The 22,396-nt window shown below is 44.7% G+C and overlaps 2 long non-coding RNA genes and 1 other non-coding gene across 3 annotated transcripts; 2 read left to right on the top strand and 1 right to left on the bottom strand.

Moving 5' to 3' along the window:
* Positions 1 to 8,002: 8,002 nt before the first annotated feature.
* LOC120659424 lies at positions 8,003 to 9,249 on the bottom strand. The gene is made up of 2 exons (XR_005669000.1): positions 8,525 to 9,249; positions 8,003 to 8,431 (listed from the first exon to the last, which is right to left on the bottom strand). It is a non-coding gene; the product is annotated as an uncharacterized LOC120659424 (long non-coding RNA).
* Positions 9,250 to 18,090: 8,841 nt separating this feature from the next.
* LOC120663226 lies at positions 18,091 to 18,197 on the top strand. Its single transcript, XR_005670444.1, has one exon. It is a non-coding gene; the product is annotated as a small nucleolar RNA R71 (small nucleolar RNA).
* A 1,885-nt stretch (positions 18,198 to 20,082) lies between these two features.
* On the top strand, positions 20,083 to 21,337 carry LOC120658688. Its single transcript, XR_005668810.1, has 2 exons — positions 20,083 to 20,641; positions 20,795 to 21,337. It is a non-coding gene; the product is annotated as an uncharacterized LOC120658688 (long non-coding RNA).
* The last annotated feature ends 1,059 nt before the right edge of the window (positions 21,338 to 22,396 follow it).

Genomic DNA, 22,396 nt, shown 5'->3' with positions numbered 1-22,396 from the left:
GATAAGCCTTGCTACAAGATGAATATCCAAGAAGAAAACCCTCATCACATTTGCTTTGAAACTTTGATAACCGAGTTCCCTTCTTAAGAATATAGCATTTGCAACCAAACACTCTAAAATATGAGATATTTGGCTTTCTTCCAATGAGCAACTCATATGGAGTCTTGTTATGAAATCTATGGCAATACAATCTATTAGAGGCATGACAAGCCGTGTTGATTGCTTCGGCCCAAAAGCTATCCGAAACATTGTACTCAGAGAGTATTGATCTTGCCATATCAATCAAGGTTCTATTTTTCCTCTCAACAAGACCATTTTGTTCCGGAGTGTACTTGGTTGAGAATTCATGCTTGATTCCTTTCTCATCACACCATTCTTCAACTCTTGTGTTTCTAAACTCACTTCCATTGTCACTCCTCACTTTCTTCACCTTGAGCTCAAATTCATTTTCGGCCCTTGTCAAGAATTTCTTGAATGTGTCATATGTATCGGCCTTATCATGATGAAAGAAAACACATGTATATCTTAAGTAATCATCCACTACCACAAGACAATAGCAATTCCCACCAATACTTCTATATGTTGTAGGACCAAATAAATCCATATGCAATAATTCCAAAGATCTCTCGGTTGACATGACACACTTAGTGGGATGAGAATTTGCAATTTGCTTTCCGGCTTGACATGCACTACGTAACTTATCTTTTTCAAACTTCATATTCTTCAAGCCAACTACTAAATCATGTTTCAAAAGTCGGTTGAGTTGCTTCATGCCAACATGACCAAGCCTTCTATGCCATAACCAACCTAAAGATGATTGAGTGAACAAGCAAGTAGACAAGTTTGCCTCTTTAGTAGCAAAATCCACAAGATATACATCCTCATGTCTAAATCCCGTAAAGATGTGATCTTTTCCATCCAAGCTAGTCACTACCACATCATCTTTAGTGAAACTACACTTATATCCAAAATCACAAAGTTGAGTGACCGCTAAGAGATTAAACTTGAGAGAATCAACCAACAATACTTTTGAAAGAGAATGATCACTTGATATAGGAATTGTACCAACTCCTTTGACTTTGCCCCGGCTATTGTCACCAAAGATGATGTCACTATAGCCACCCACATTATCATCTAGAGAGGAAAACATCATTGGATCTCCGGTCATGTGTTGAGTGCATCCACTATCAAGCACCCAATGTCTTGCTCCGGACTTGTAATTCACCTACAAAGAGGAAGTAACTCTTTTAGGTACCCAAACTTTCTTGGGTCCTTGAACATTAGTGACCACGTTAGTGACCAAGACTTTTGGCACCCAAATGGCATTCTTTTTAGCACCATCTATAGGTATACCAACAAATTTTGCACTAACATTGCCATTTGAATTTTTCATAAGAATGTAACTTGAATCAAAGGATATGACTTTTCTTGTTGGTGCAATTCTTCTCAACATGACCAACCTTCTTGTATTTTTCACAATATGGCTTACCACTACTCTTCACGAAAGTAGTTTTGGTTTGCACAAAAGCCTTGTTCTCTTTCTTAGAAATGTATCCAAACCCTTTCTTGTTCAAGGTGAACTTTTGGCTTGCCCAACAATGATTAAACTTGGCTCTACTATCATAGCACTTTCTCAAATCATTAGTCAAGCAAGTAATCTCTTTCTTTAATAAATCATTTTCCATAATGAGAGATTCATTGCAAGATGGGTTATCAATTTTAGTGCAAAAAGAACTAGTAGAGCTAGAGCCACAAGATTTATCATCAATTAAATCACAACTAACACCAATGGTCAATGTTGCTTTTCTTTCATGATTAAGCAAGGTATTGTGAGCTTCCTCAAGCTTCTCATGAGTTTCTTTGAGATTCTCATGAGAAGTCTTTAGCTCCTCATATGAACCTTGAAGAGAAGTAAACTTCAACTTCTAGTCCTTTAACTTAGCCTTTTCCTTTGTCATGAATTCATCGGCATCATTGAGCATTTCAACAAGTTCATCATATGAAAATTCATCAAGTTCACCATCTTGTTGTACTTTTGCATCACCCTTTGCCATAAAACAATGTGGTGTAGAGAAGAGTGATGGAGCCTCCTTGATGGCGATCCCGGCAACTCCCTTGGATGGCTTGTCGTCATCATCATCATCATCATCATCATCATCATCATCATCGGAGCTTGCATCAGAATCCCATTCAACAAAATAAGCTTGGCCATTCTTCTTCTTCTTGATGAACTTCTTCTTCTTTTCATCATTTTTTTTGTCCTTTTTCTTATTTGGACAATTGACAATGATATGACCTACTTCACCACATTGGAAGCAAGTCTTGTCCACAAAAAGATTTTTTCTTGATGATTGACCTCTCTTGCCAAAGTTCTTCTTACTCATCATTCTATTGAATTTCTTGACAAAGAGAGTCATCTCCTCATCCGATTCTTCTTCTTGGCACCCACTTTCTTCTTCATTTTTGCTATCTTGAGCTTTGAATGCCACACATTTCTTTTTCACATCAATTTCTCCACCATGAGCTTCATCTTGAGATTTCTTGAACATGTTATGGGTGAGAATTTCTCCCAATATTTGTGTGGGAGTTGCGATCTTCACATTTGACCTTACAAGTAAGGTCACAATTGTGTCATATCTTTCCGGAAGACATCTAAGAAACTTGTGGTTGAAATCCCCATCCGGTACCTCAAATCCAAGTCCCTTGAGGTCATTCACAATGCCATTTAGCCGGTTGAACATCTCGGCTATACTCTCATCCTTCTTCATGGTAAATTCACTAAAATTGCCCTTAAGCAAATATAACTTGGCCTCCTTCACACTTGATGTGCCCTCATGAATTTCTATGAGCTTCTTCCATATGTCATTTGCATTTGAGAGGCTCTTGACTCTATTAAATTCAGTCACATCAAGAGCAATAAAGAGCACATTAACCCCTTGATCATTTAGTATCTCATTTTCCTCATCTAGGGGTGACAATTTCGTTGAGTCCAAAATGACATATACATCACTTACTACTCTCCATAGCTTTCTACTCATTGATTTGAGATGAGCCGACATCCTATTCTTCCAATAATCATAATTGTTCCCATCAAAGAACGGTGGCTTCCCAATATGAATCGCATTATTACTAGTCATTGTTCTAATCCAAGATGGTTAAATCCGCAATTAATGGAGTACTTAGCTCTGGTACCACTTGTAGGATCAAGAACACCGACTAGAGGGGGTGAATAGGCGGTTTAAAATATAAAACCAATAACACTAGAGAAATTTAATTAGTGACAAAGGAAAGCCCTATGTCATGCTACTACTATCTCTAGATGGGTTTGCAACCTAGGGTGACAAGATACAAATCAAGCTCTAGTAAAGTAAATTGCTCAAAGTAAAAATAATAATTAAAGTGAGCAAGAGAAGTAACCAAGCTTGACACAAGAATTTATCCCGTGGTGTCGATGACTTGGCGGTCACCCCTAATCCACGTTGAGGTGGATTCCAAGAATCAACCGCTTCTCTATCAAGAACCTCTTGATCTTGAGCCGGCTTGAATCAAGGAACCGCTCCACACCTCAATTCCATTAGAGTTGCTCTTCACCACTACGGTGAGGTGAGCACAAGACCTCTCACAACCGAAATCAAGCACGAGTCATAAGCCCAACCAGAGAAAACACCCTCTCTGGTATAAATTGAGTTAGAGCTGCGGACCGTCCGCCCACCAGGGCCGGACTGTCCCCCAGACACTTCTAATTTTCACCAGAGCCAAACATGCTCTCTGGAACGATTGCGGACCGTCCGCTCTCCAGGGAGCGGACTGTCCGCGCTTGTGCAGTCAGCTCTCAGACTTGTTCTTTTTCAAATCTAGTCAAAGCGTCGTTAGCCCTCATGCATGCACCAAGACATTTTGAGCAAAGTGGCACTAACGACCTGTCAAGCACGAGTACTCGACCCCTCTTGATAGTACGGCTATCTATCCAACAAATCCAGTTACTTTTCATCCACTAAACACATTGTGACCGGTAAAATACAAAATCCCTATTTTATACCTTTGCCTTGAGCCCGAGCTTTGCTCATCATCTCCAAAACTCCACACGTTCACAACCAAATCTCTTTCATCCATGGATCAACCTATACTCATTATCTCAAATGGAATTGTTAATCCACAAGCCGTTGTCATTAATTACCAAAACTCGAATTAGGGGCCTAGATGCTTTCAGCGGCCATGGCCTGGGCGGCGCAGGCGGCGGCCATGGCTCGGGCGACGCAGGCTCGCGTGGCGCAGATTCGGTGGTGGCAGAGCAGATCCGGCGGCCGCCACCACCACGTCACATCTCGCCGGCCACCGCCACCGCCGCCTCGCCTCCAGCTCTCGCTCGTCGCTGCCGCCGCTCCTCGGCTTCCATCCCCGCGGGGGCCCATCGGGGATCGGGGATCCGCGGGGAGTGGGGTCGGGGATCGATTTCGCCCCGTTAAGCTTTTCGGGGCTGGGGCGGGGAATGTCGTTTGGGAATCGGGGCGGGGATGGGGATGGGGATCGCCCCGACCCGCCCCGTTGCAACCCTAAATATGGGATGTTACAGGCCTATAACTAGTTAAAAAAGAGGAAGCATAAAAATGAAACTGGCCGAACCCACCAACCCATTAGTGCTTCCGTATTTAGAGTTGTGTGGCTCACTCGCTGCTAAATTCGAAAGTTTGGAACCCCCTCCTCTCCTCCCCTCGAATCCTCCACTCCTTTCTTCCTAAGACAGAAATCGAAGCAGAAAAATCCCCCATTCCAAATCCCCGCCGCAAAACCAATTCCGGTGCCGAGGGAACCCTCCCGACTCGCCGACCACCGCTCACCTACCCCCTTCCTCGGTGGCCCCGAAATCTTGGAGCACGAGACCAGTTTGGATTGGCACGATTCTTGAAGCGGGAAGGCCAAGAAGGCTCAACGAGCTTGTTCTTGGAGCGGGGCTTGTCCTGCGGTGACCACAAGCTCAAGGGCCTCGCCACGCGCCGAGCCGCCGAGCCCCTCACCCCCCCAACGATCAAGAAGTGCCTAGCCACCACCACCGCCCTTTCGATCAAGAAGTGCGGCCGCCACCATCCCACCCGGGATCCTGACATCACGGCCCCGTCAACCCCGAGCGTACCCACCCGACTTTCCGATGGGGAACCGCCCCTCTCTCTGGAGGCACGATGCTGATGAGGAGAACAACTTCACCATGTCATTGGCCAATGCAGCTTCTAGAGGGGCCAGGGAGGCCGTCGCGGACGCCGTCCAAAAAGCTCGGCACGGAGGAGAGTTACGAGGCGATGAGATTGCACCTGCTGGATCTTTGATCGCCGTTCTGCTGTTAGCTGCTGCTCAAGATGCCACCGTTGATGGTGCCAAACAAGCCATAGATGATGTAGCTCGAGAAAACAACCTTTCCACCTGTGTTGCCTGCGCCCTCAAAGATGTGAAGTTTGCTGCTGGCTGTGGTGCCAAGGAGGGGTTAAAGGCAGATTGAATTATGATATTAAGGGCCATGCTGATAAGGTACATTGAGAATTAACTATTCAACCTTTCTTTCCTAGTTGATAATCTATTATTAAATGACTTCCTAATCAATTGTAGGAAATGAGCTTGGAGATTGCAGCGTGGTGCCAAGGAGGGGTTCAAGGCAGGTTTAATTATGATATTAAGGGCCATGCTGATAAGGTACATTGAGAATTAACTATTCAACCTTTCTTTCCTAGTTGATAATCTATTATTAAATGACTTCCTAATCAATTGTAGGAAATGAGCTTGGAGATTGCAGCAGCAGCAGCCGGTACTGGGGCATGGATAGCCTGTTTGGTCTTTGCGCAGACCCATATTGCCTCCGCGCCAAATGTAAGTTGTTGGGAACCGAGTGGCCCTAATACCCACTATGCTGGGGACCAATACATAAGACACACCAACTCACTCTAGAGTCGGTTAATACTTTCAATTTCTAGCTACTTAGTGTATAATGTTCTTTTGACGGTAGAGTCGCCTTCTCGCTTCCGAGTGGCAGAGCCTACCAACAGATGAAGCTGGCTTCCAGGAGGCAGAGCCTTCCTACGATGAAGCACAGACCCTTTGTGATCCCGGATGGCAGAGCCAGCCTACGATAGATCACAACTTATATACTAAGTACTTAGAAATTGGGAGACTAACACTTACAGATCAACTCAAACCTTTATCCACAACTCAACTTGATACAGATAACACTTACACTCTTTATGTGGCTATCCTACCATGACACCACTACACTACATGGCAACCTTATCATCTCCTACTTGAGACCTCTTATGTCATGGTATGACAAGAGATGAGGGGGCACCCCTATTTATAGGACTCTATGGTTCATATGGTGTTATCATGTGTCCACCTTCTACACTCTTCTACATTTCTAGAGTTTTCTCCATCTTTATCCTATCATACAAATATCTTTCCTCTAGAGAATTCTACACTTCACCATGAAGGATGATAACTATTACTCATATTTGCTCTCCACTGTTCTAGAATCTTCTTACCTTGGCATGATCTTATCCTCATGCATTGCAAAGTTAGTTTCTTGTTATCTCCATAATTAGGGATGGCAATGGGGACCCGCAACCCGATAACCCGCAGGTAAAAACCCTATTAGGGTACGGGTATGGGCTTTTTTTGCCCCCATGGGTCTGCTAACGGGTATTTTTTTCACCCATCGGGTGAAGCGGGTACGGGTACGTTCTTTCACACCCCAGACCCGTTTTTACTATGACATGTGGGCTTACCTTCCAAACCCTGGCTATATAAGCACCCAAACCCTAACCTGATCCCCAGCAGCCCACACTGTTCCAAACCCCTACCCCATCCAGCCGCCGCCAGAGTCCAGACCCCCCACCCCATCCAGCTTCCAGTCGCGGCCAGGGGCAGTCTGCACTACAGGAGTGCAAGTCACCCGCCGCGTCGCCCCTCGCGGCCCTTGGCTACTGCCCCCTGCCTGCGGCCTGCCTCTCCGACTCCGACGTCTCGTCCTTCCCTGCTGCCCTTAATGGCATCGTCTGTTGGAGCTGGCAGCTCGAGCCCGCCACCGAAGAAAGAAGGTGCGCAATTGATAATTTGATATGCTCATTGATTAGTTTCTTATGTGGGGATGGGTCACCCGATGGGTACCCGTTACCCGACGGGTGACGGGTATGGGGTGAAATTGGTACTCGAGATGGGTAGCGGGGCGAGTAGCGGGGAAATTTAATCTAGGTGGGGATGGGTACGTTCCTCTGCCCCCACCAGGTTTCTCACCCGCTGCCATCCCTATCCAAAATCTTCTAGAATGTTCCAAGCATGCATTGCATATTTCAACATAAGTTTTCTGAATCTAATAGCAGTTTGACGCTAGGAATAAATCAACTTAAGTAGGGAATGAAACAATACTGTAAAATTAGATTCACCAATTGAATAGAAACTGGAAGGTGCTAGTGCCGATTGGACAGAAATATCTACACTACACTAGCTTTTATGGGCTAGTTCTTCTTTCTGCATACATCCCTTTGCCATATATAAAATTGCAAACAAGTGATACGTAGTGAAAGATTCCGCACTTTTTCATGGGGCCCTTATACCTGTTTGCATTACTTTTTGAAAAGTAAAAGAAATGCCAAGCAATATACCTGTCGAATGTTTGTTATATCGACAAGTAATAACAACAGTAAATTAAATATATACAAAATGAATGAAATAACTATTCTATTTGAGTAGACCAAGTACACATAGGGAGGATAATGATCAACTGAGGGTGACCTGACCTCATTAATATCTCCACATCTGAGATTATCGTTATCTTACATGGAATCACGAGCACTGCTGGTGGACCAGGAAGCTCAGTTTGGGATGCGTAAAAGATCTTGAAGGATAATGATAGGATTACAAAGCAGTAATCTAGTGATATGAGTGTGCAGCACACATTTATTGTAGGAACTAGTTGGTACCCCGCGCATTGCTGCGGGATTTCAAGTAAAATTTGAAGTAGCAATGGTTTATTAGGTGAAAATAAAATAAACTCTAATCATGATATTGGATTATAGAATAGCTTATCATTCTGGTTTTGGTTGCAGTTTAAGAAGCGATTGTTGATGGTTTTAAGTGGTAGGCAAAAATATTCAAAGATTCATACACGTACATGCCTAAGCCTAAAGGGACAACGTTAAATAAGATGAAAAACTAAATGTGCAACCTAGTACGGATGGACGACGGAAATTCGTTTTCTAATGTTTATCAAAGTCTTGAAGCACGTTAGCATCAATCAAAACAAAAGAAAAGCAAGCAGTAAAGACAGATCAATGGAGATGAGGCGTACCTGGAACTGAAGTAACGAAACAACCGGAATTAAAGTAACCAAACAAATGATTATATAGCCTGATTCAAGAGAACATGAGGTCCTAGCTTACATTCAGCATTTTCCCTGCATATATAGAGATGATCATGAAGTAATAGAAGTTTTTGATTCGCAAGAACAGGAAGGAGGACATCTTTGAAGTAAAGGTATTTGTTTTACCTATTCTGGCTGGACAATGCTGACTTCGCTGTGACGTTCTGTGAACCAAAGGATGTATATTCTCATGAACGTGCCTTCTTATTTCCTCTTAAATGCATAGACGCAGTAGTAATCTCTGCAATAATTCAGTCTACAGTGGTGACTCTTGCCTCTTAAATGCGATAGTGGGGGCAGTTTCCTCTTCTACTGCACTGACCTCCAGGGGGTGCTGCACTGGCGTGTGGGAGTCGACGGCTCGGCTGCTTCGGCTGGTCGATTCAATCCAGGCCAAGTGTCGAGGGGGATCATCCAGGCAGCCAGCTCGAGCATCCAGATGGTCGGCTCCAGGCCAAGCGTCGGGGTGGAGGGGGCATCCAGGCTGCTGGGCGTGGGGCGGGATCCAGGAGGCTCACCGCGCAGGTGCAGGTGTTGCCGGAGGGGCGGGCGCGCTGCTCTGCACCGGGCAACCCAGGTGCGACGGTGCGCACGAGATCCACGGAGGCGCGAGGGGCGGCATCGCAGGCATCGAGCGGGTACGCGAGGAGGGGCGACGCGGGTGCGGGGCGAGGAACCCGCGGCTTACTGATTCGGTGCACTGACCGCTGGTGGGCTTACCGGATCCGATGACATGGAGATGACATGGAGATGACATGAAGATGATGTGGACAGATTGCATGTCAAGAGAAATACAATAAATGACAGATAGTGGGTTGTGTTTATATAAGATATATAGATTAGCCTTCTTGTTGCTGCACAATGGCAATATAGGCTTTCATACTTCTTTGGCGTGCAGAGATTTATGGTAAATCAATCTTCGAGTTTCCTTTCCAACACTGATATGACTATAGGACTTTAAAGCAAATTCATTGTTGAAAGGAATAGAATCTTCTAATTGTATAGTTTTTCACTGTATATTCCTATTGCATACTTCATCTGCATGCAGCCATACCTTCATATTGGATACCTCAATTCATTATGAAACTACTGAATGAAGTGCATGCATGGTGGCTATCTGTAGATTTGGAGGCTGCATTTCAATCAAAAACCTATGGATTAGATCATAAGGGAAAAACAAATCCAATTTAATGAGCTATGTCTATCTAATCTCTTCTGAAAATTCCAAAAAGAGACAGTGCTCTGTTCTCCCGACAGTGACAGACTGACAGTGTTTGCAGCATTGCCTAACTTAATCAGTTCTGTATGCAGGCATGTGAATCATAGAACAAATCTAATTAAATACCTTTTGATCCATCACATGAATACATTGCTCAATCCTGGCTGGCCCTAGAACTCTTAATCCATGATTCTCTGTTGGTGGACTTCAGTCCGAATTAAATAGTGTATTCTTGAGTGCAGCATTGGGTGAGGCCAAGTTCTTGAGCCCGCAGCCTGACACCAAATGCTGCCTCTCATGCATTATGATTAGGAAGCTGCTAGTCTGCTACTCAATCTAGAAAATGGTATTTAACCGTACATAGTGCCCAGCAGCAAAATGCTGCAGTAGTGCAGTCTCCTCCATTAAAGACACAGTCCAGCAGCAAATGGCGCAACACTTGAGTCTACAGGGCTGAATTTGTCTAAGGGAATAGTGTATGGTATTGAATATTGGGTTGTATAGAGCTATCTGGTGAATCACACTTTTGGCTTTCATGTCATGATAAGAACTTAGAAGCCCAGAAATATCATTTGGACTCTTAGCATTTATATATTTTTGTTCTCTCTTATATAAAGATACACAGCTCTCCTGCGTGTTTGAGAAAAAAAACATTTATATATTTTTATCTATGTTATTTTTTCTTGTATGCTTATGTTTCTTGTCGGTTAGACTCACTGTAACCTTATATGTTTCTTATAATTTCTTGCAGGCTAGCAAGTATACAACTTTACTTGGACCAGTGGCATACAAGGTGTTAGAGAAATAGATAACTGTAAGTTTAAATTCCGAACTAGATTAAACATGACGAGAATGAAACCTAGCATGCAAGACTCCAACATACTAGAAAGTACGAACATCATAAACATGATCTCAGAAAACATGATTATGAACTAGATCTGATCACAAAATACGTACTAAAGGGTGGAGAGGTGAAAACAACCTCCATATTTATGTTGGTCATACTCCACTTGAACTGGCAAGGTGGAACTAAATGGTTGCACCACTAGCTCACTTCCTCATACACTACATGTGGGCCTTTGAGATTTATTTAGAATTTCTTAAATCTTTCATGGGTCAAGCCAAAAATTCCATTGCAAGGCTATGTGCGGCATAATTTTTAGAGTACTCATCATGGTTTTTGTCGGTGTATGGTTGGATAGTGGATGGTAGTTGGCAAGCACTCCTACTTTTCTAGATATGCAATATTCCATCACATCATTAAGCTAAGTGTTTGTTTGCTAATTTACAATTTTCTTACAGTTATTCTGTTATTTGAGATGTACCAATATGCAAGCTTAGTGTGGTGCTGCAATTTGGTTGTTGATTGGTGTGCTCACGGGCGGGCCCCAAATGTATTCATGGGTATTCAGTTGAATACCCAAAATTTTTGACAAAAAATTTCATACATATAGTATATACCATATATATGTATCATAAAATGAAAAAATACAATACAAAATAGGCCTTTCAGCTCTACTAGACAACTTGGGCTCAATTGGCCCACTATCCAACCACTTGCAGGCCGGCCCAACTTCTCCCCCTCCCACTCACACCTCCCGTCAGCCCAGCCCGACACCCCTCACCCCTCCAGCTCCCCATTCGGCCAATCACCTGCTAACCCTAGCTCCCACGACGGCGCACGGCGACAGCGGTGGCGCGGCTCTCCGGCAGCGGCGAGCCGCGGCAGGGGCAGCGCACAGGCACTGCCAGGGCACAGCGGCGGCGCGCGCGGAACGACCCGAAACGGCGGCTGGCCTAGTGCGCGCCGGCAGCGTGTTGACATTTCTTAGAGTCGCCACTAGGAGGGGTTAGTTCCTAGCAACGCCGCCAAGGGAATGCCGTGTTGATATGTCTTAACGTTTACAGAAAGATCCGCAAGCGCACGGATATACCATTGTAGTATTTCAGCCGGAAGTATTTAGAGTATCGTTATTTATATTTTCTCAAGGGATGGTTAGGTTGCGTAAAGTTTATTTACTAGTTCCATAACCATGACATGTATGAAGTAAGATGAAGACCACTGACTATACAGGGGTAAGTGATCAATAAAGGATAATCAGGGGTAATGTGACACACACAGAACAGCCAACTCTCATGAATAAAGAATAAACAAGCAATCCTAAGGTTAGTGGGAGCATACGCACATATTCCTAGTATACTATTCAAGTTAGCAGATAAGCTATGTTAGCCACATGCTTAGAACTGCAGGTGCGGGAAATTAGGGACATCGGGGAGAATGACCCGCACTGGAGAACATCCAGTCCCGTTTCATCTTTGCATGAACTCCTACATGATACCCGAACGTCGGGGAGTACGCTAACCGAGAAGGAACTTCCTGGCGGACCGACAGGGCTGTCACCACCTGCGGTCTACCCCAGTCACACCGTGGAGCACCGTCATGTCCGAAGGATCCCACATACCTGGGCACCATGCCCGCATATGAGGTCACTACCCTAGCACCCCCGGGTCCCCCACCCTTCGGATGGACAGGTAAGATGCTAAGGTAAGCCCGAAAGCACAACGAACCGATATCCTTACCCAGATCATCTGGTCTAAGCAAGCAACTACTATAACTTGTTAACGCACAGATCAAGGCTAAGCATGCTACGAACATAGCAAGATAACCAAGAACGAACTTAATATGAATAGCATAATGAAAGTCGGAATAGAAAGCCATACCACAGGCCGAGGATTGCTCGCCGACCCCGAGGACAACTAGATTCGCTAAGGAGATAAAGTACTAGCCTAGCTCCACTACCCTAAGGAGTACAAGTCACAAATGAGAGTGAGAGAGAGGCCTTCAAGTGGTGTGTGTGGTGAGAGTGGTGGGAGGCCCCTTATTATATAGTGCTTGAGGTCGATTCCCGCCAACTCTTTTCATGGAAACATCCCTAACCGACCTCTAGAGGATAAGATCAGGCTTCCAGCCAAAAATCAGAAGGAAAACCTTACAGGTGGGGTCGGCCGACCCCCTCTTGCCGCCTCTGACCACCGTCCTTCTCTGCTACACTGTCTGGTGGGTCCTGATGTTAGATGGTCGGTGCCGGGGCTTGGTTGGTCGGTTTGGTCTGGTTTGTGGGCCTCCTTTGCATGTGTTACGCCGGACGCGATCATTTGCGACTTTGTCTGCGTATTCGTCGTGTTTTCTTCTTATTCCGGACTTGTGCTCCTGAAATCATAAATCTTCAAAAACAACTGTGGAGCTAGGTTAGTGATACAAATATGTGAGTAAGAGGTATAGTTTTCCTTCTTTTATGAGAATAGTTGACAGCATATTTCGCACTTAACGACCGTCAACAACACCCCCAAGTTAGCCTTTTGCTCGTCCCTGAGCAAAACAAGGCGCTCATTGTTGATCAGGAGTTGCTACAATATTGAATTTCCAACTCATACTCAGGCACAACCAAATGCTTCTTACCTTGATTTTGAATAAGTTGGACTTTGTTCTTACCTCTTACCTTACTCTTGTGGAGCTTATAGCTTCACCTTATCTTTGGCGGTTGAGAGTCAGAACAGTATTATAGAGTGCTCATATTTCTTTCTCTTTAGTTCAACCGTCAATCCGGAGGTTTTGTAAGGTTTTTCAAATGAAATTTATAAAGTTCCTCGGATGATCTCTCAGATTGCTCAATGTGTATAATTCCTCACCAAGGCTTTTAGTGTGCCTTACTTCCTCAACCTATCTCTAATGGCTATTTTTGTGGAGCTGTAGGTATGGAGGATTGAAGGCATATCTGCTTCTCATATTTTTGCTAAGTCAAAGACCGGATCCAAAGGAGAAACAAGTCGTAATCCTTGATCAAGATGTGCAAGTGTGTGGATATTTTTTTGGTGGATAGTGTATGAACTCCTTTGTATGCACCATCTCTATTTTTTCTTTTTTTTGGATAAGGGGCTATCTCTTTTTTTTTGACATGCCTAAGCATGTGGCATACCTTATTTGGGTATGCATCTTTTATTTTTCTCTTTTTTTTGACATGCCGAAGCATGTGGCATACCTTCTTTGGGTATGCATCTTTTATTTTCTCATAGCCCCATATCCTTGACATATTTTTGAGAGAGGTGTCATACATGGACATGGAGTTTTATTTTGTGAATGGATGAAACTTTTGCTCACTTCTAGTGTAGAAGCATAGCATGTGGTGGAAACGTGTATGTGATCTTGATCATGGGAGTATGAAATGAATCTCGCTAAGGGTCACAACAATTTGACAAAGCTCAATGAGATAACAAGTTGCATATGTGGAAGGTTTTGTAATGAAAAACAACATATGGCTTTGGATAGGAATTTTCATATCATCGAGGAACTTTATTATATTTTTGTGTTTTCAAAATTAAATACTTCGGATGTCAAGTATCACATAAGAGAAGATCATAGCAACTCTAATTAACCATATCATAGCTCAAAACAACTTAGATTTGGATCATGCTTTTCGCTATCCACAAGTTTCAAGTTCAAGATTTGAACATTTAAGCCAACAAACCCAAAACTAGGTAGAGCATAAAGTTGTAACTAAGCATATGAAGGAAATTAACAGAGCAACTATTCATCATCTCAACAAGGAAAACTTACACCATGCTTACTACACATATTAAATGAAATATTTTTGGTATTTCATAAGTTTTGCAAATTTTTATTTGTTTTTAGTTATGCAAATTTTTATGGATTTTCTGATTTTGCAAATTTTTATGGGTTTCATGCAAGGTTATGAAAGCAGTAAAGATAAATGATACAAGTTACCTCTCGTGGGGGTCCTCCCCCAAGCTAGCTTCAGGCCTACTACGGCTGATGGGGGTTGAAACCCGTCCAGCGGCAGTACGCCCTCCACTCCTCCTGTCGCTGCAACTGCTACTGCTCCATGTCGTGGATTGTTTCGCCAGTGTGACGCTGCCATGCTTGGGTAGTATCGATGTGTTGGTTTAGCGTCTCTTGTATGTTGTCGCCCTGCACCCGCAGCTCACCTAGTTGCTGGGTGATGGCACCGAAACCTCAGGACGTGGACGTCCGTCTGATGAGGTTCGGGGCTCCACCGGAGCTGGAACTGGTGGACCGGCGGCCTGGTGCCTGTCATGTCCACTCCTCCATGTTGGCACTGTGCCATGACGAACCACTGGCCTCATGCTGATGTGAGTGATGTGGATGCTGAGGCGGTGGAGTCGGATCTGCCTCTCTTCTGGTCCTGCTTCTTGTCATCCTGCCAGGCAATCCAGAAGATCTATGCCTATGACCTCTTTCTCATGGAACGAGAGGGATGGTTAGCGAATGGCAATTATACAAATGAAACTCTGCATTGGGTAGTGGAATCTCATTTGTATAGAGCAAGTAAAAGAAAATCAAAGAGTCATTCAGGCCTTTCTTGAGTGTGTGACCTTGGATCAAGTAAGTCTCGTCGATATACGTACGGTCGCCCTCAATGAAAGGAATAGAATTCCCCTCTAAGGCACCGATACGTGTAGCGATACGAGTAATCAAAGAAGTGCACTCAGTAGGACCCGTCATCTTGAAATTCAAAAGTCATTGCCTAACCAAAGTTTGTGCGGGGGAGATTTTGATCTTGTTGACCATGGCATAAAGTATGAGCAACTCATCGTTGCGCACGGGTCGGACATCATCTCTTGGAAAGAGAGTGATGGTCAACCACTTGTGCATCAACTGAAGAGTTGGATTATGAATGTCGCCGCACCGAGGTGCGAACTTGCCATGGACAACTTGACCCGAAATCTGACCCCAAAATTCATGACGATTAAAACCGCGGCAAGCTTGATCGAGAGAAATCGGCCAGCGTTTGTTGAAATCGAGGTGGCCGGCAAAAGTTTTCCAAGAAAGCAAATATTCTTTCCTGAAAAGTCAAAAATAAACCCCGTTTTCCACCTCCCGAAGAGTGCAAAGAAATTGGATGGTGAGGAGTCGACAATCGTACTCCTCAACGGAAATGAAGTTATCCCATCCAATTGCATGCCAAATATTAGAGAAGTCTTCATACATACCTGTTTTGATGAGGAGATCCGGATCGAATGCTCGGGTGTGGACAAAGCTTCTGTTCTTGAGGATGGCGTAGCCTTGTCGTTCACAATCATCTCGCAAGTCGAGGTATGGTGCATCTTCCGCATCAATCTCTATGATCTCGGCATGCGGTTCGGCTTGCATCTCTTCATATTGTTCTTCTTTCTCATAGTTCATCGTGGTTCGGGTGTGTACGAGCTTGAGCCACCCCGAGAACGGGATGAACTTCCACCCGTCATCTTCTTGAATGTGCCAGAAACCTTCCGCCCTAAGCCTTTCATGATGGAACAAACAAATGCAACTCGAAACGGGTTACGTTAGTGAAATCAAAATGAACGTTCTTACCCGTGAGTTGCTCCTTATTTCTTGCAGCAAAGAAATGAGAGAGAGAGGTTTCTTGGATTCAAATCTTGAGCAAAAATCCAATGAAAACGTGAGAGCAATATTTGAGAGAGTTTGAGAGGGAGTGAGTGAATGAGAGTTGAGTGTGAGAGCTCAAAACTTATCCCTCGGTCTCTATTTAAAGAGAGAATGGCGGGGCACCGTTGGAAGAAACCAGCCACAACGGCTAGTGACCGTTGGAAAAAGCTGGGCCCACTAGCCGTTGGCAGGGGGCCGGCCGACCCTAGGGTTTGGCCGAACCCTAGGTGGGCCCCCTGCTGACAGCCAGGGCCCACTGCCCTTCTAACAGTCAAAAACTCTTTAAATTTTGGTGCCGGCCAAACTTTGCTTCGAAAAGATGTTTAAATTTATTTTCCAAAGGATTTTCGTGCTCGGAATTATTTTTGGATTTTTGTGAAAACAGAAAAGGTGCTAGAAAAGTTTCTAGCATGCAAGAGTGTTTTGAAAATTCAAATATGCAGTGGGAAAAATCAAAAAAATCGAGAGAAGTAAAATGGTGAAATGTAAATATGAGATACGTACCGATTTACCTTCAGCAAGGGCTCGTCGTTTTGAGTCTGACGAGCGGGACCTTTCTCCTGCTGTGATTACCACTGCTCGGCTCGTCCTGGAGAATTGGACAAGGATGAGTTTGCGACCTTACGCCACACCTTCTTTGCACGTCTTCCCTTTGATCGTGTGGTCGTAGGTCTTGATGGTGGGGATTCTGGTGCGCCCCAAAGTGCCTGCTCTTCGTCATCCTGTCGGTTCAGGATGCACTGCTCTTCTTTCTGTTTAAAGCTGAAGAACATGTTCTGCCTTCCGACGCAGAAGCGGATTTCTCCTCTTCCTACATCGATCCTTGCTCTGGCGGCCCTCAGGAATGGTCGCCCAAGAATGAGCTCTATTCCGAGGTCACCTTCTATATCCATGACCACAAAGTCTGCAAGGATGAAGGAGTCGCGTACGCGGACCAGGACATTCTTGGCTATCCCCTCGGGATACCGGATTGTAGAGTCTGCGAGCTGCACACACATATATGTTGGGGAGAGAGCAGGGTATAAGAGTTTCTCGTATATTACTATGGGCATAATGTTGACACTGGCCCCCAGGTCGCAGAGTGCATGCTCATAGTATTGATCGAAGATTGAGCAGCTGATCATGGGGACCCCTGGATCTTCTTGAATTGCTGCTACCAGGCCATCCCAAGTGTCATTCTTTGGGGGATTGTACCTGCCTGCATGGTTAGCTAGAGAAGTCTGTCGGGGAAGGTTGCCCCACCCGGTAGACACCATATTTGCAGTTTCAACGGGAGATTCGAGTTGCCCCGGAATCTTCCCGGACTCAGAAACAGGAACAGCAGCAGCGATTTGTGCAAGTTATGTTTCTATTATTTTGTTGAAACTTAGTCGATTTTTAAGAGCAGAAGAAAGAGTTTCAACTTTAGCATTTATACCTTCTAAATTTTTTTCATTGGCAGCAAGCTTCTTGTTTAAAGATTCATTTATTTTAGCTTGGCCAAAAACAAGGTCTCTCAAGGAGGGTTGGTTCGAATTGAAATTTGAATTGAAGCTTGAATTGAAACTGTTACCTCCTCCTTGTAATGGTGGGCGTGCTTGACCCCACCCCTGGCCTCCTTGTGGATGGAACTCGGTGTTGTTGTTGATGTAGGCTGCGTCTTCACGGGTCTCGGGGCAGTCATTCCCCGAGTGTCCACCGTTACCACAAACATCGCACGTCAAGTACGAGTTCATGGCATGGACGGGAACAGGCATTTGTTGCCGGTTCCCTTCATCAAATTTATTCAGTAGGAGGTCCAGCTTGGCGGCGAGCATGTCCGTTTCCTTGACGGTATGCATTCCGCCCTTGGTTCTGGGCTGGGAACACTCCTCGCTCCAGCCCTGGTTGGAGACCATCTTTTCAATCAAGGCCGTAGCCTTGGCAATTGTCAGGTCGAGATAGGCTCTTCCAGCAGCAGCATCAAGGTGGGCTCTAGATGTTGTCGTTAGCCCATTGTAGAAGCTTTGGAGCACAAGCCACTCGTCCATCCAATGATGAGGACAGGCGAGTATGTATTCTTGGAGTCTCTCCCAAACTTCTGGGATGGATTCCATCCCTATCTGCTGGAAACTTGAAATTCTTCCATGTAGGGCATTTGTTTTGCCCAACGGGAAGAATTTGGCGAGGAACGCCGTGGAACATTTGTCCCACGTGCTGACGGCTTCCTTATTCTGATAAAACCACTGCTTTGCTTTCCCCAGGAGGGAGAAAGGAAACAGGCGGAGCCTGATAGCGTCAGCCGTAACGCCTCGTATGGTTACGGTCTTGCAAAGCTTCAGAAAATTCTGGAGATGGGCGTTGGCGTCCTTATTCAGCTTGCCACATAATGGGCTAGCCTGCACCATGTTAATGAGGCTGGACTTCAGCTCAAAGTTCACGTCCCCAACATCGACGTTGGGTCCAGTTGCCACATTAGCAGCTGAGGGGACGGAGAAGTCGCGGAGAGTCTTCTCACCCATGGGTCCGGTGATTGTTGATGGTGCTTGGAAAGCTGGTTCGTTTGTCGACTGCGAGATCGGAGGAGGGACGATGTGAGGTCGGACCCTTTTCACGAGCTTCTTGGGATTTTCAACAAAGTTTGTCGGCAAGGAGAAACCAGACATACACTACCCTGTTTTCATCCAATCAGGAGAAAACAAAAGGATAAACACATTAGCCTGTATAAGTAGTAGCTACCTCTTACTTATATTGTCATGTTTTTGTACTTAGTAAATAACTTTACACCTAGTGCCATCCCCGGCAACGGCGCCAGAAATGCTTGTTGACATTTCTTAGCGTCGCCACTAGGAGAGATTAGTTCCTAGCAACGCCGCCAAGGGAATGCCGTGTTGGTATGTCTTAACGTTTACAGAAAGATCCGCAAGCGCACGGATATACCGCTGTAGCATTTCACCCAGAAATATTCAGGGTATTGTTATTTATATTTTCCCAAGGAAAGGTTAGGTTGTGTAAAGTTTATTTACTAGTTCCATAACCATGACACGTATGAAGTAAGATGAAGACCACTAACTATACAGGGGTAAGTGATAAATAAAAAATAATTAGGGGTAATGTGACACACACAGAACAGCCAACTCTCATGAATAAAGAATAAACAAGCAATCCTAAGGTTAGTGGGAGCATAGGCACATATTCCTAGTATACTATTCATGTTAGCAGATAAGCTACGTTAGCCACATGCTTGGAACTGCAGGTGCCGGGAAATTAGGGACATCGGGGAGAATGACCCGCACTGGAGAACATCCAGTCCCGTTTCATCTTTGCATGAACTCCTACACGATACCCGAACGTCGGGGAGTACGCTAACCGAGAAGCAGCTTCCCGGCGGACCGACAAGGCTGTCGCCACCTGCGGTCTACCCTAGTCACACCGTGGAGCACCGTCATATACGAAGGATCCCGCATACCCGAGCACCATGCCCGCATATGAGGTCACTACCCTAGCACCCCCGGGTCCCCCACCCTTCGGATGGACAGGTAAGATGCTAAGGTAAGCACGAAAGCACAGCGAACCGATATCCTTACCCAAATCATCTGGTCTAAGCAAGCAACTACTATAACTTGTTAACGCACAGATCAAGGCTAAGCATGCTACGAACATAGCAAGATAACCAAGAACGAACTCAATATGAATAGCATAACGAAAGTCGGAATACAAAGCCATACCAGAGGCCGAGGATTGCTCGCCGACCGCGAGGACGACTGGATTCGCTAAGGAGATAAAGTACTAGCCTAGCTCCACTACCCTAAGGAGTACAAGTCACAAATGAGAGTGAGAGAGAGAGGCCTTCAAGTGGTGTGTGTGGTGAGAGTGGTGGGAGGCCCCATATATAGTGCTTGAGGTCGGTTCCCGCCAACTCTTTTCATGAAAACATCCCTAACCAACCTCTAGAGGATAAGATCAGGCTTCCCGCCAAAAATTAGCGGGAAAACCTTACAGGTGGGGTCGGCCGACCCCCCCCCCCCCCCCCCCCCCCCCCGCCTTGCCGCCTCTGGCCACCGTCCTTCTCTGGTACACTGCCTGGTGGGTCCTGATGTCAGATGGTCGGTGCCGGGGCTTGGTTGGTCGGTTTGGTCTGGTTTGTGGGCCTCCTTTGCATGCGTTACGCCGGACGCGATCGTTTGCGACTTTGTCTGCGTATTCGTCGTGTTTTCTTCTTATTCCGGACTTGTGCTCATGAAATCATAAATCTTCGAAAACAACTATGGAGCTAGGTCAGTGATACAAATATGTGGGTAAGAGGTATAGTTTTTCTTCTTTTATGAGTATAGTTGACGGTCATATTTCGCACTTAACGACCGTCAACACAGCGCACAGCGGCAGCCATCCTAGCGCGCGCCGGCAGTGCACAGCGGCAGCCCGGAACGGCGGCGCGCGGCCGGACAGGCTGACAGGCATGGGCCAGCGCGACAGGCGCCCAGCGAGCAGCGGCGGCGCTTGATGAGGCGCCGGCGGCGGCATGCGCGGCTGCGCCTGAGCGGCTGAGCTGCGGCCTGCAGGCGGCAGCAGTAGCAGGCCATCTTCTGAACAAATAAAGGTGAGCAATCAGTGATAATTTACTTGTTAATTTGGAATGACATGGAAATATGGAATGAATCACTGATGAGTGATGAACTGATGATTACCATTTACTTGTTAATTTGTGAGAATTGTAGATCAATTTAGTGACTTGATTGATTGCAATTTTTAGGTTCAAATATGAAGAGGAAGAAGGGTAGTAGTGCTGTTACAGATCTGCGGTCTTTCTTGCAAAAGAGTGCCGCAAAGAAAAAACAAACCGAGCCAGAGATTGTTACTCCATCTGCTATTGAAAGCCAAATGCAGTTGGTGGTATTCTAAGGACAGAGTGACACAGGAACAAGCACCAGTCAACCTCAATCAGTGAGAGATGAGCAGCGGCAGCCAGTTGAACCCTCAATAATAGAAGATGATGAATCCATGCCCCTAGGCGAATCTGATTCTAGTGACAATGATGAAGACAATAATGATTATGAGATTGAGCATGATCTTGGATTGAGGAGCTATACCTTTTTCGGACTTCGGAGCAGCAGGCAATAGATCTTGGTTTGTTCTTCAATCTTCAGCGTTAGAAGTTGCTTGTTATATTGTTGGCAATCAGCTGATTTGGTTTTTATTCGAATTCATGTTTGCATATGTGGCCAATATTTGATCATACAGAGTAATTACGAAGTAAATGGCTTATCAATTGATTTGAACTGACTTGCCCACTCAACTATGTTACGTTCCTCACTTCCTCTCCATACGAGTTGACCTAGCTGACTAGCTGTTGGTGATGAAATGTGTATAAAGTAGTAGTCGCTATGCCAACGTGTTTGGGTGTTCTCGCTGATAACTAAGAATACATATTTGAATTATTTGTTCAAAAAGTAATTATATATCTTTAGCCATTTTGGCATTGTTTATTTACCCATTTTAGTGGTTTATGGCTTTATCCTGATGCATTTTTCATAAGCTAATCTGGTGTTTCGAAGAACTTCCGGGGAATAACAATTTTATTTCTTTTTAGCAAAAGTTTTACTTATTCTTGTTAGTTCTATCATGTGCAATTCATCATGATGTGAAAAATAATATTTACAATATGAAATTGTCTATGTTGATAGAGGTCAGAGGGTAGATTAATTGGGAACATATCTGGTGCAAACCACAACTTCGTGAAAACCCGTGCAAACCACGGCAAAAAGGTCATCTAAATTCATTAAAAAAATCACACATATAGATGATATGATGATGTACAATCTTGTAAAATATCTTATTCAAACTCGACTTCGTTTGTGAGATATAAAAATAACAAATTTCAAACCAAAAAATTGTCCAGATGATTTGTTAGAAATTTGTTATTTTTATATCTCATAAACGAAGTCGAGTTTGGATAAGATATTTTACAAGGTTGTGTATCATCTACATATGTGATTTTTTTTGATGAATTTAGACGATTTTTTTATTGTGATTTGCACGAGTTTTCACGAAAATTGTGGTTTGCACCAGATACATTCCTAGATTAATTAACCTCCCACCACCCCGAGGAACATAGCATGGGGATCGAGATTAAATCCCGACCAATCCGTCTCATGACGCGACCCGTGGGATTCAAACGCTGATTGTCAGCCTTGCACCGACGCGGGCTAACCAACCGAGCCGAGCCCCACTCCCAAATTGTCTATGTGACTATGTTGATGCTTTGAGAGAAATAATATTATGTAATTATATGTTTGATTTGAATTTACTATGTTTTGGTTTGAGTCCTGATATCAACAACATTTTACTAATTTAG

The sequence above is a fragment of the Panicum virgatum genome, chromosome 2N, assembly GCF_016808335.1.
Source record: "Panicum virgatum strain AP13 chromosome 2N, P.virgatum_v5, whole genome shotgun sequence".
In the NCBI taxonomy this organism is placed as follows: domain Eukaryota; kingdom Viridiplantae; phylum Streptophyta; class Magnoliopsida; order Poales; family Poaceae; genus Panicum; species Panicum virgatum.
Note: the sequence above shows the minus strand (reverse complement) of the source record. Positions and strands in the feature narration are given on the sequence as shown.